At 41.6% G+C, this 11,502-nt stretch overlaps 1 protein-coding gene across 1 annotated transcript in view; it reads right to left on the bottom strand.

Annotated features, from left to right (window-relative positions):
* The window catches only part of vit (vitrin), a 48,733-nt gene extending 39,136 nt beyond the window's left edge, over positions 1 to 9,597 (bottom strand). The window contains exon 1 of the mRNA XM_072670097.1: positions 9,523 to 9,597. The gene's annotated coding sequence lies outside the window, so the exon portion shown is untranslated. The remainder of the gene's footprint in view (positions 1 to 9,522) is intronic.
* Between the last annotated feature and the right edge of the window lie 1,905 nt (positions 9,598 to 11,502).

Raw genomic sequence — 11,502 nt, forward strand, 5'->3', positions numbered from 1 at the left:
CATCATCTTCAACTTTTCGACTTTTCACTTAATGCCTAATATCTTCACCCCGTCACAGGAGCCGCTGGAATCAGATGATCAATGTTACTGACTTCACTTGGTTTTAATGTTATGGCTGATTGGTCTAAATTACTCAACCAACTAGTTTCAGTTGAAATGTCATTGATAATTAGGATCAATTAATCTAGATACACCCAGGCTTGAGGACCGCTGCCCTTGCCCAGCAACACTGTCATGGTGTTAGCATTGCAGCGCTACTGTTGCGACTGCCAACCTCACCCAGCATCATCACCGTGGCAACCACCTGCCGTGCCCAGCATCACTATCCACAGCAACAGCTGGCCTTGTGTAGCATCTATACCGCGGCAGTGACATTGCTATCGCGGCGTTAGCATTGCTACCACACCAGCTGCCGGCCTCACCAGTATTGCTAACACAGCGCTAGGTCAGGATGAGGTCCTGGGTCACATGAAATGCTACAGGAAACAGAATACAGGTCATACCTTATACCACAATAAAGAGCAGATCCTGGGCCCAAACACTGCTGAAATGCCATTGGCCGTTTAATTCAGCCAATGGAGGTCCGGCAAGACTAGGCTAGCCTATATTTTTCCTTTTTTACAACCGGCAAGAAGTTGCTAAAGCTTAGGAGAACATTTAGACGGGCTTGAGACATTTCCAGCAACCTCAGTGAGGAGGATCAACATCGTTGCTGCGCTCAGGAGTGGCTTGGTCAAAGTCCTGACTTGAACCCTGTTGAGATGCTCTGGCTGAATTAAAGCAACTGTGCAAATAGTCAGCAGACCCAGATTCCTTCACAGCAATATAAAAAGACTGACCTCTGCTTTGAGGAAGTGGAGGTTTGGTTGCAGCTGTTGTTACTGGTTTAGTGGACAATTATTATTCCACATGGTAGATGGGCAGATGTTGCAATTTCCTACAATGAACGAAATGATTAAACATTTAAAAACTGTGAGTTGAGGTCCCTCATCCTCTCCCTGTCTTATATTACAATCTATATGAGGATCCGAAACCATTTAGTTTAACAAATGCACAAAATTAGAGGAAAGCTGAGGGGTGAATACTTTTTCACAGCACTGTGTAGGCTAGGATGAACCAATGTTAAATATTAATATCAATGCATTAACACTAATATAAATACAGTCAATATTTACACTATTTACACTGAGATATGCTCATATACTATTTCCAGCTCTACAGTTGGAAATCAGTGCATTTGGGGCTTCGTGACATCAGCTATAAACATATCCACGTAAATAACACTTAGCTAAATAAGAAGTAAGCCAATGACCAGATTCCCCCAAACCAATGTAACGGTCACACCCTCGCCTACGCCCTCCTGCAAAGCGGCCTATCAGTGGTCAGCCTTGCTGGCTGCTAACCACCAGCACCTGGTTATCATTTCCCACATGCTGGGTTCTCATCAGCACCACTGTATATATATAAATATATATATCCTTCCCAGATTCCTTCAGTTGTTTGTGAAGTCTTGCCAAGTATGTCTTCTCTGTGAATAACAGAGTCGTGTTATTTCTGGTATTGATTTCCTATGAACAGCCCGTCTTCTCGATTGTGGGTATGTCTCGATTGTGTTGATTACAGATTACTGACAGCTGTGTTGGATTGAATGTTTAGTAATTATTGTATAAGCTGTGTTTCCATCCTAAATACCTAAATACCCCCATTACTGTTTATAATAAGCCCTTGGTGACTTGCCCTCAAGGCCACTTTAACTCCTTAACCCCAAAAAGTAAATACTAATTATACTATTATTATTCTGATGGTCGGCCCAAACTTTGAATCTGGAAAAGTCTGGCCTGAAAAGGCTTAAAAAACTGAAGAAATCCAGCAGCCCAGCCGTTTATTCTGCCATAGTTACACCACTGTCAATCACCATGCTCTCTAAAACGCCCACAAAGTCCAGAAGATCTTCAGGGTCATCCAGAGACTTCTCATATTTAATATGCAATGTCCAGGCATTGATGCCATGAGACCTCTGAAGGGGTCCTGGGGTATCTTTCACCAAGGTCAAGATTAGCAGCATATTCTTTAAATGAGGTGGGACTTCCATGAGCATTGATGGGCCTAGAGCATCCATGACCCTGTCGCTGGTTCAGCAGTTGTCCTTCCTTGGAGCACTTTTGGTAGGTACTGACCACTGCATACCAGAAACATCCCACAAGACCTGATGCCTGATGTTTTGGAGATGTTCTGACCCAGTCGTCTAGAACACTCAGTTTGGTTCTTGTCAAAGTGTCTCAAGTTCTTATGCTTTAACACCTCCATCAACTTTAACTGAGCTTACCACCCATTCAAAGGCCTTATCTTATAACTGCTCTACTGAAGGCACGGGCAGGTGGGGAGGGATCAAGCCAACAGAACTGCAGACATAGCAAGAGCAGAACTGTCCCAAACATCAAGAACTCTGCAATCTAGCATAACTTCATTTTTCAGCCCTCAATCATGCTGGACACAGCTGTTTAGAAGTGCGATTCAGAGTAAAATACAGGCAAAGTATTAATATTTCAGTTCTGCTACATGAAACTGGGCATTTGTCAGATCAGCCATCCCAGCAGTTCCCCTCCAAGTCTGTAGAGGTCTCTCTAACCAGGGTACCTGCTCAAGTCTCTCACTTGAGCAGATGCATCTCATTAGACACCATATTTTTGGTAGGTCTTATTTGGTCTTTTGAAGCCGTGTACTTCTGCCTGACTGACCTGGTGCTCACCCTGTACCTGATTGTGAGTACTGTTCTAAATCTTGAGCTTTTCAGTTCACTTTGTCCTTTGTGTTTTTGCTAGCATGGCGTCTTTCCAGATGTATCAAAAGTATCAATAAGAACCCAAATATCTGGATATATGCTGTATCTTTGGTGGACAGCTTTAGATGTACTTCCCTGATATTTATGAAACTTAGGGCCTGTTTACACCTGGCATACTATCTGGATCCACTTTGACCGGATTCTGTTTACACTTTGGTGTGAGATTCGATTTCACTTTCCAGTGTAAAAAAAACAAAAACTCATCAGGACGTACTTAACGGTGTCCTGCTCTGAGCATTGGGCTAGAACTGTGTCCTGCTTTGAGCACTGGGCTAGAGCGGTGTCCTGCTTTGAGCATTAGGCTAGAGCAGTGTCCTGGTCTGAGCACTGGGCTAGAGCGGCGTCCTGGTCTGAGCACTGGGCTAGAGCGGCGTCCTGCTCGGAGCATTGGGCTAGAGTGGCGTCCTGCTCGGAGCATTGGGCTAGAGTGGCGTCCTGCTCGGAGCATTGGGCTAGAGCGGCGTCCTGGTCGGAGCATTGGGCTAGAGCGGCGTCCTGCTCTGAGCATTGGGCTGTAATGGTGTCCTGGTCGGACCATTGGGCTGTTACGATGTCCTGCACTGTGCATTGGGCTGTAATGGTGTCCTGCTCTGAGCATTGGGCTGTAATGGCGTCCTGCTCTGAGCATTGGGCTGTAATGGCGGCGTCCTGGTTGGAGCATTGGGCTGTAAGGGTGTCCTGCTCTGAGCATTGGGCTAGAGCGGCGTCCTGCTCTGAGCATTGGGCTAGAGCGGCGTCCTGGTCGGAGTATTGGGCTAGAGCGGCGTCCTGGTCGGAGCACTGGGCTGTAATGGTGTCCTGCTCTGAGCATTGGGCTGTAATGGTGTCCTGCTCTGAGCATTGGGCTGTAATGGTGTCCCGGTGATCAGTAGCATGTTAATGAATGTCTGTTATGGTTTAAGCAAAGTTAGGAAACTGAGTTATACACACAGTTTATTTTTATGGACAAGAAATATGAAATCTGCAGAACACACTACGCTATATGAGCTTGGCTGCCCTGGCTTTTAGCACCATAATGTATTGGACAGTGTAGAGAGGGCTGTTTCAGCTTGGATTAGCTTAATACCATACTATTTCATAACAAGCCTGCACTGTCCTGCAAAAGCTAAAATTAATATAATGAAATGGCAACTCTACCTTACACAAGGTGCGAGATCCAGTGCATGACCTTCAGTCAGCAGACAAGCTTCTCAATCAGGTCCAGAAGGTAAAGCTGAAAATTCTATGTGATTAAATTCCTAACCAGTAATCGACAAAGTAGCACTAAGCTGCCATAGACTGACCTCTGATTAGCGATGACTGACCACACGTTACTTACGCCTACTATACATCTAAAAGAGGTCTCCTCAATTCTGAACACAGCAGTGATGCCGTGAAGAGTTTGGTTGGGTGAAATACAGCAAAGTATCAAAGTCATCATTCAATACTACATTCTACAATACTACTTGGACTCTTAAATACTGACTTGGACTCTCACAGTATTGACTTAAAATCTCACAGTATTGACTTGGACTCACAGTATTGACTTAAAATCTCACAGTATTGACCTGGACTCTTAAATACTGACTTGGACTCTCACAGTATTGACTCGGAATTTTAAATACTGACTTGGACTCTCACATTACTGACTTGGAATCTCACAGAGTCCAGTATTGACTTGGACTCTTAAATACTGACTTGGAATCTTAAATACTGACTTGGACTCTCTCAGTATTGACTTGGAATTTTAAATACTGACTTGGAATTTTAAATACTGACTTAGAATCTTACAGTATTGACTTGGATTCTTAAATACTGACTTGGACTCTCACATTACTGACTTGGAATCTCACAGAGTCCAGTATTGACTTGGACTCTTAAATACTGACTTGGACTCTTAAATACTGACTTGGACTCTCACAGTATTGACTTAAAATCTCACAGTATTGACTTAAAATCTCACAGTATTGACTTGGACTCTCAAATACTGACTTGGACTCTCACAGTAATGACTTGGACTCTCAAATACTGACTTAGAATCTTACAGTATTGACTTGGACTCTTACAGTAATGACTTGGTCTCTTAAATACTGACTTGGAATCTTACAGTAATGACTTGGAATCTCTCAGTAATGACTTGGACTCTTAAATACTGACTTGGACTCTTACAGTAATGACTTGGACTCTCACATTATTGACTTGGACTCTCACAGTAATGACTTGGACTCTTAAATACTGACTTGGACTCTCACAGTATTGACTTGGACTCTCACAGTAATGCTTCGGAAACTTAAATACTGACTTGGAATCTCACAGTATTGACTTGGAATCTCACAGTATTGACTTGGAATCTCACAGTATTGACTTGGAATCTCACAGTATTGACTTGGAATCTCACAGTATTGACTTGGACTCTTAAATACTGACTTGGACTCTTAAATACTGACTTGGACTCTCACAGTATTGACTTGGACTCTCACAGTATTGACTTGGACTCTCACAGTAATGACTTGGAATTTTAAATACTGACTTAGAATTTTACAGTATTGACTTGGACTCACAGTAATGCATCGGAAACTTAAATACTGTCTTGGAATCTTACAGTAATGACTTGGAATCTTACAGTAATGACTTGGAATCTCACAGTATTGACTTGGACTCACAGTAATGACTTGGAATCTTACAATACTGTCTTGGAATCTCTCAGTATTGACTTGGAATCTCACAGTATTGACTTGGAATCTCACAGTATTGACTTAAAATCTCAAAGTATTGACTTGTACTCTTACAGTAATGCTTCGGAATCTTAAATAATGACTTGGAATCTCACAGTATTGACTTGGACTCACAGTAATGACTTGGAATCTTAAATATTGACTTGGACTCACAGTATTGACTTGGACTCTCACAGTATTGACTTGGACTCTTACAATACTGACTTGGACTCTTACAGTAATGACTTGGACTCTTAAATACTGACTTGGACTCTTACAGCAATGACTTAAAATCTCACAGTATTGACTTGTACTCTTACAGTAATGCTTCGGAATCTTAAATACTGACTTGGAATCTTACAGTAATGACTTGGAATCTTACAGTAATGACTTGGAATCTCACAGTATTGACTTGGACTCTCACAGTATTGACTTGGACTCTTACAATACTGACTTGGACTCTTACAGTAATGACTTGGACTCTTAAATACTGACTTGGACTCTTACAGTAATGACTTGGAATCTCTCAGTAATGACTTGGAATCTCACAGTATTGACTTAAAATCTCAAAGTATTGACTTGTACTCTTACAGTAATGCTTCGGAATCTTAAATACTGACTTGGAATCTTACAGTAATGACTTGGAATCTCACAGTATTGACTTGGACTCACAGTATTGACTTGGACTCACAGTATTGACTTGGACTCTCACAGTATTGACTTGGACTCTTACAATACTGACTTGGACTCTTACAGTAATGACTTGGACTCTTAAATACTGACTTGGACTCTTACAGCAATGACTTAAAATCTCACAGTATTGACTTGTACTCTTACAGTAATGCTTCGGAATCTTAAATACTGACTTGGAATCTTACAGTAATGACTTGGAATCTCACAGTATTGACTTGGACTCTCACAGTATTGACTTGGACTCTTACAATACTGACTTGGACTCTTACAGTAATGACTTGGACTCTTAAATACTGACTTGGACTCTTACAGTAATGACTTGGAATCTCTCAGTAATGACTTGGACTCTTACAGTAATGACTTGGACTCTCACAGTAATGACTTGGACCCTTTCAATATTGACTTGGACTCTCACAGTAATGACTTGGACTCTCACAGTAATGACTTGGACTCTTACAGTAATGACTTGGACTCTCACAGCATTGACTTGGACTCTCACAGTAATGACTTGGACTCTCACAGCATTGACTTGGACTCTCACAGTAATGACTTGGAATCTTACAGTAATGACTTGGACCCTTTCAATATTGACTTGGACTCTTACAGTAATGACTTGGACCCTTTCAATATTGACTTGGACTCTCACAGTAATGACTTGGAATCTTAAATACTGACTTGGAATTTCACAGTATCGACTTGGACCCTTGCAGTATTGAATTAGAATTGCAATGTAATGATTTGGAATCTCAAGAAATGACACAGTATTGGAAAAAAAAGTACTTGGCATCTCACAGTATTGACTTTCACAACACCAAGATCTCCAAGGCAGGTGGTCACCTGACCAACAGGCTCTGCATTTTAGTGACCAAAATGTAATTGATGAGTTAAGTAATGTCTCTTCAATAGTTACAGATTTGTGTTCATGCACTGATTTGGCGAAGGCTTAAATGACCAGAATGTGTGTTCTCCTCTCCTTGGTGACGGTTCTCAAAGTGGTCATCTGCAGAGTCATCTTGTTAAACCACATAAATCTCCCTATGCAGGGCGTAGTTTATCCACTGCATAACTAAAGCATGTGAGTCACTCGGAGATGCCATTTACAGTGGAACCATGTATTTGCTTCGCTTTTCATTTATCCAGCATCTTTATCATCTTCTGCAACGGCTTCAAAAAGTAACCATGAGCATCATCCACCGAACAACATCAGAGCTCGTATAGTTAGAAGGAAAAGCTCCCATGCCTAGCTTCCATGTGGTAAACACCATCCCAAGCTGGTAAACACGGCTAAACAACAGAGAAAAGCAAGACCTGCAAATTAGAGAAGTGGAAAAGAGAGGACATGTCTCTGCAGGGCCACTTCTGCATATACAGCACTGCACACATATCTCTGCCTGTTGACAGGACACCTCACACACACTGCTAGTTTAACTCCTGGCACTGTCAGGCAATACAAGTCTCATCAGGTTCACCTTCAGCTACAGCTGACTGATGCTGAGAGCCATGGGCGATTCATTACATTCCCAGTGCACTCTGAATGCAAAGTACTCCTGAATGGGACACTGACCTTTTCTGGGTTAAAAATAATATATTTTTTTAATATTAGAATTATTACTAGCCTGTCATCACCATCAGAAACATGTGATAATGATTTGAGCAGCCCAAACAGAAGCCAATTCCCACTAACAGTCGGGGTATATTTGATTTTTCTGTCATAACAAATGAATTCTCAATTCACAAAATGACGGGAAAGCGTCTCCGAAAATGACTCAATATCTCAAAATAATGTGAAAGCATCTCAAATAATAACCTTCTATCTCAAAATAATGAGGAAACCTCTGAAAAACGACCTAGTATCTCAAAATTACAAGATGTCTTAAAGCATCTCAGAAAAGTGACTTAGTATCTCAAAATGACAAGAAAGCATCTTAAATTATAGCGGAGTATCTAAAAACAAGGAAACATCTCAGAAAAATTACTTGTTTTCTCAATTTTGAGATACTATCTCAGAAAACGACTCTTGCTATTTTGAGATTATCTCAGGAAATGACTTAGTATCTCAACAAAACAATAAAGCATCTCAAAAGAAGGACTTTACACCTTAAAATGATCTTAAAAAAAACTATCAACATAAAACAGTATCAACATAATGAGTATCTCAAAATGTTGAAAATTACAAAGCATCTAAAAACAGTAGCTTAGTATCTCAGAATACAGAGAAAGCATCTCAGAAAAATGACTTAATATCTCAGAATAATGAGAAACCATCTCAAATTCTAATGGAGTATCTAAAAATAACAAGAAAATCTCTAGAAAAATGACTCAGTATCTCAAAATATTGTGAAAGCATCTCAGAAAAATTACTTTTTTCACTTTTGAGATACTATCTCAGAAAATGACTCTTGTTATTTTGAGATACTATCTCAATGAGAGTTAAGATAGTTGATAGTTGTTATGAGTAATCAAAAAATTGACTCTATCTTAAAATTTACAAAGTATCTATAGTATTATAGCTTAGAACCTCAGAATACTGAGAAAGCAGCTCAAAGGCTTAGTATCTCCAAATAACCAGAAAGTGCCCCAAATGATGACCGGGTCCTCCAAATGAATCAGAACATTTTGCAAAATAATTACTTTTGGCAATTGTGGCAGTAATGAAGTAAGTAAAAGAAGTACTTTTTTGGGTTATTGTGTCGGGAATGGGCTTCTAAGGAAGGCTAAAGCTGGAAGAAGCCTGGATCACTGCAGGAACCGCTTCAGGCGAGTGGTTCAAGTCCATACTAGTAGCCCAACAGCGGGCGTTCAGGGTTTTATTTTCCCACCCGTATTCCAACAAACCCCACCCTCTCGCGTCAGGATTGGCTGGTCACTCACTAGCTGCAAAACAGAGTTGGAACCACAAGCCAATACTAGCGCAGGGGGGGCGGGGCTTCATACCACCAGCGGTCTCAGAGAGCACAGGGCTCATAAATCCAGTTTCTCCCCCAGATAAACTAATAGATTCACTCAAACCCAGAAAAACAGCTGAAATGATTCTAATTCTGCAGCTTTAATGAAGCCAAACACACCTGAAACTGTTTAAAAATAAATAAATAAATAAAAATAATAAATAAAAGAAGTCTGGGTCTCCTTTACTCAGGTAAGTGGGAGAGGTGTGGAAACCCCACAAGCTGGAAATTCAGTAAACTAAGAAAAGCGCATACTGTGATCTAGGTTACAGCAAGCTGAAAAGCACCCCATCCAACCCCCAAGGCACTGTGCGGGAGACAGGCGATCAGGTAAACCAGGTAAACCTACCTTTAGAGGTGGTGGGAGTCCTGTAGAAAACACTCTCACACAAGGTGCAGAAAAAAGGTCCCTCACAGCTAAAAGGCTCCTAAAGGCATGAGTGGAGAGTCTGTGGAGCTGAGTTCATGTTCAGCATTGCGAGTGAAGGGTATGGTGGAGGAGGTGGAGGAGGACGGCTCATTAAAGGGAGAGCTCAGAGAAAGTTTACTCCCTCCCTCCCTCTTACCCTCCCTCCCTCTCTCCCTGTCCCCTCCCTCCCTGTCCCACCCTCAACACGGGCCGAGTGCACAGCAGCAGGGCAGAGCTGTGCTTCTGCTAACAGCACTAAGAGTGGGGTCATCCACGGTAAAGGCAGGCCTACACTGCTGAACCTGTAAAGATCCTGGAGGAACCTTTAGGAGGTGCTTCCATTTGAAAGTGCTCTGAGGAACCTTTTTAAGGGACCTTCTCAAAGTACCTTATTAGGTCCCTCAAGGATGCATCCACATAGCGTTCACTCCTCTAGATCTGTCTCTCAGATTTCTCAGATTGATACCTACAGCCTGCTGAAGTCCGAAAAGTTTGGATACCCCAGCTGGGCAGAAGATGAACCGATCTCCAAGAGCTACAAAATGAATATAAGAGTGTTATTATGGTTTATTATGGTTACATGAACGGTGGACAGTGCAAAAGTTTGGGCACCTGAGAGATTTGAGCTCTCATCATCATTTTTTACCAAGACCTCAGACCTTAAGTAGCTTGTTGGTTCACAATCCTGGTCAGGTGGTGCAAATTTCAAAGCTTTATGAATAATTCCCACAAATCTACTTTGATCTGTACTACATACTAAAAAATGAGCTAGTATTAGTAATTGGTACGCAATTGGGACGCACCCCTCGTCTCAACAATCAGCAGCCTCCTCTAAGCAGCTGCCGAACACGCTCCAACACTCCAACACGCAAGAAGATAGCAGAGCTTCAGGAGGTAGCGGCCTGTAGCGGAAACAGTGGCGGTCCAGTGGAAGACCAGGAGAGCTCTGTGAGGGAACTGCTTGTCGGGCTGGCAGAAAGCAAAATCAGGAAGATTGATCAGTCTCTGGAGATGCGGTGCACTGTTCTACTGTGCAGCGGAATCTGCACTAATGTGAAAAAGGTAGGTAAGCAGGCTGGAAGCATCTGCAAGACTTCAGGGCTGCATGATATTGGAAAAATAAACTGATATTGCTCTAATTTTCTGTTCTGCGATATTAAGAAACACAGGAATGATATAATAATGCACTATGTACCAAGATTGGAGTAAATTGAGCCCTGAAATAGTCTGCCTCTGGTGGATCTGCCATGGAACATGAGAATTATGAATTTTCCTTTTGCATCAAGCAGCAAAATACAGAATTATTAATTATTAAATGTGCCGTAAATGACCTTGAACGCCCGACAGTGTGTCGATTGCACATGCCCACATTGCCGATGACGATGCTGAAACGATATACTGTGCAGCTCTGTTATAGTGACACGTGGTTCAACCAGGGGAGCCCAAACTTTTGCAGGCCACAAACATCAGTCTGTCTGTCTGTCAATCCGTGTAGCTGTCTGCACTGAAGTTTATAGAGAAAATGTGCTCATGCTTTTGCCAGTAATTGTGTTGATGTGTTTTATGATAGTTATAATGCTTCACATTTGAGTTCATTGGCTCAATTTTTAACATGTCTGTCTACTGATACAGCTATTAATCTGCCTGTCTGTCTGTCTGCCTGTCTGCCTGTCTGTCCGTCTGTCTCTAGTAATTTAGCTTTTTTACATTGAAAAAAGGGAATTTATTGAAAGTATCATGTTTTTTTATTCAAAATTGTATTAATTACAGTTCGGTAGATCACTTTTTTTTGAGTCTATTAGATTTCTGTCCATCTAACTGTCCTTCTATGGAGCTTTCTAGGAATTTTACATATCGCCGCTGTCCAAAGAAAAACATGTATTTCCAAAACAGCAACTTTACAGAACTTTCCATTGAAAT

This window comes from Salminus brasiliensis, chromosome 24 (genome assembly GCF_030463535.1).
Source record: "Salminus brasiliensis chromosome 24, fSalBra1.hap2, whole genome shotgun sequence".
Taxonomy (NCBI): domain Eukaryota; kingdom Metazoa; phylum Chordata; class Actinopteri; order Characiformes; family Bryconidae; genus Salminus; species Salminus brasiliensis.